The sequence below is a fragment of the Sceloporus undulatus genome, chromosome 3, assembly GCF_019175285.1.
Source record: "Sceloporus undulatus isolate JIND9_A2432 ecotype Alabama chromosome 3, SceUnd_v1.1, whole genome shotgun sequence".
In the NCBI taxonomy this organism is placed as follows: Eukaryota; Metazoa; Chordata; class Lepidosauria; order Squamata; family Phrynosomatidae; genus Sceloporus; species Sceloporus undulatus.
This window is the reverse complement of record NC_056524.1, coordinates 200,548,972-200,552,332: the sequence shown is the minus strand read 5'-3', so window position 1 is coordinate 200,552,332 and position 3,361 is coordinate 200,548,972.

Below are 3,361 nucleotides of genomic sequence, written 5' to 3'. Positions count from 1 at the left end.
TGATAGTATTTGATAGTATTTGATAGTATTGTCTTAATTGTTATCTATTTTATATTTTATTGTATTGTAATGAGTTTTTGCTGCTGTGATTGTATTTGTATATTTTATATTGGGTTGAGGGTATATCTTAATAGACTTTAATGCTATTAATTTAATTGTACTTTGATTAATTTAACTGTATTTAGTGAGGGGATGAATTTTTAGTTGTATATTTGCTAATGTAATTGTTTAGGTCATTGTTTATGCATTTTTGTAAACCACTTTGATCTGTTGGAAAAGCAGTATATAAATCAAATTTATTATTATTGTTGTTGTTGTTATTATTATTATTCCCACATATCACTGAATATAACAGCAACAGTTGTGCCATAAACAGCTAGTAAAATTAAAATTATACCTTTAAATTACAATATCATACACACATCTTAAATGTATTAACATAGCAATAGCAACAGCAAGTACATTTCTATACCGCTTTTCAGTGCACTTAAACACTCCCTAAGCAGTTTACAATGCGTAAGCCAAATGCCCCCAACAAGCTGGGTACTCATTTTAGTGACCTTGGAAGGATGCCAGACTGAGTCAACCCTGAGCCCATGACTAATATTGAACTTACAACCTTGTGGTTTGTGAGTGAGTGGTTGCAGTACAGGCATTTAACCACTGCACCACCAGAGCTCTTCTATGTACATAGTTTCATGTGTTAAAGTGAAAACTTAGTAAGTTATGGTTTTTTTTAAAGAAAAATTAAAAATATTTTTTAAAAATTAATAATTTAAATTTATTTATTTTTTAAAAAACTGGGGCATCTCCTTTCTCTTCCCATTGCGCCTGGCCCCACTCACACCAACTCTTCAGTGTTTTAAAAGCATGCAGGCGAATGACACAGCCTGTTTTTGCCAAAGCCAGATGTTTGGGGAACAGTGGTGTCACCTCTTGTTAGGGTGTCACCTGGTGCAGCCCACACACTCTGTACCCCCTAATGTTGCCCTTGGCATTCAGCAAATATACAGTAAAACAAGCATCATATAGTCTCAGCAATCACTGTTCTTTGCAATCTTTACCAGAAAAGATGGTTGTTTTTTTTAAATGCAATTTTAAAAAAAAGAAATATTGTACTAAATATGTTTTAATTATTTTAAATTAATAAATGTTTTAATTGGAATTCTTGTTAATGGCTTTTGAACATGTGTGCCATATATTGGTTTATTGTTTTATTTTATTTTATGGTGTAAGCAGCTTTGGAGCCAATATTTAGAGAAAGGTGGGATACAGATCAAATCAATCAATCAATCAATCAATATGCATAGTAAAGAAGTGATTGGTTAGGAGGGCATCCAATGGGACATTATACAGAAAGTCATGGGGAGATGATTATGAATAGAATTTGATCCCAGAAGAGATTTACTTGATCCTTCAGCCATGTTGTCAGCACCACACTTATGCCCCATTGAACAGTGGCAAAAAATATCTTTAACCATCTCAGAGGTTCAGTACCCCATCATTACTGAGGTGAAGACTATCACCTCAGGTGACAAGTGCAGTCTCGATTCTTTACTTAGGCTAAATACCAGACTTGAATTTAGAAAAAGGGTAGTATCCACATGTCTCTCAAGATGAAAGGTGATTGTGCACTAAATGGAAAGTTGAGAGCAACATTGCTGGCTGAGGAAACAGTATCCAGGTTTGTTTCTTTGAACAAGGTCCAAACAACTGAATTTTTAGGCCATCTGGCCTCCTGCCTTTCTTAATGATGCATGAACAACAGCAGCCAGCAAAGGATTCAGCTTTTTTCCCAGTTACCTTTCACTAGCCAGGACTGGCATAGATCCAGCTTACAAGTGGTTGCCTACTAAGCATAGTCTCTGCAGCAACAAGTGAGAGAGACTGAAGCCAAAATATTAAAAACCTCTGATACTTCAAGGCGTTAATCTGCTTTAAAATAACAGTCCCAAATTAAATCTATGTGAATTCCATCTGGAGAATTTATCATAGTAGGCATCTGAAAGCCCAGTCTCTGAGCAAAGAATGTTCTGCTTCACCGGACAGTTTGCTGGACATAGGATAGCCCTAGTCCATGCCACCTCCACTTATTGTAGGCACTACTATGTACATAGTGTACAATAAAGATTAAAGCAACAGAATATGGCACATGTAATAAAACCAGTAGCAAGCTGCCGAAACAAAATTTCAAAAATACACAACAGAGATCCAGTCAAATTCATCAACTTCCTATAAATATCTGATAGGTCAAGCCTACCGACAAAATGTCAATAAAGATGTACCTCTTGGGGGAGAGCATTTCAAAGTCAGGGCATCAGATAAAGTACAGTGTGGGGGCACTGTACTGCATTATGTCAATACCCAAGTGGTAGGATAATAGGAGGAGCTTCTTGCCCATGTCTAACGTTGTGGGCTGGTTTACAGCAGGCAATCCAGGGCTTTTTTGGAGAGAGTCAGCCTACATGTATAAAAGTTATCTGCCTAATGATTGTTTGTATAAGGGTGAACAAAGTTGTGTACATTAATTTAGAGGGGAGGGGAAGAGGGCTTGCTGCCATAATACCTTTGTGCTCGGTACCCATGAGGTCAAGAGGACGGCAGGGTGAGTAGTTTCTCACTGACATCAAGCTCAACGGGAGCATGTCCCAGATTACTCAACTGTCCTATTGGTGGTCCAAAATTAGGAGAACAGAGATTAGTGTCTTCAAAGGGTAATGATGTCTCCATGCTAATACAATTACACTCCCAGTTACTTGAATGTGTATTTCGAGGTCCATTTAAAGCCCATTACATCTAATTTGGAACTAATGAGTGCAACATGAGGTTAACAATAGCTAAATAGTTTAATCCAAGCATTAGAAATGGAATCCAAGTTGCCTTTATTTTGTAATCAGCTCTGATACTATTTTTCTATAGTGAAATCACTGACATTTCTATGAGTGGGAAGCTTGAATAGCTTGCCTGCAATTCATAAGATGATAATCAGCGTATCTATTATTGTATTAATGAACTCAGCAATTGCAAGGTGAGCAGGCAATGTATGTATTGTTAGGATCATGAATCAAAGCTGCTGGTGGTGGTAGCTTATGGAAATAAACCTCTATTAGAGATGTTTCAAGTGATACATCTGCATTTTTAGGAGTGTGTTTTGATTAGAATATCTGAGTGATGGAAAATATCTAGTCCTGTTTCTATTTATATCAGAAAGAGAATTATGGTGAAAAAGCACCCATGAGACACAGTTTGTTTATCAAAAGAAAAGAAATAAAAGAAAATAAACTATCTCTCTTACTACAGTCCCCAATGGTCCTCAGCAGAAATATCACAACCTGAACAGGTTGTGTATCCCTTTCCAGAA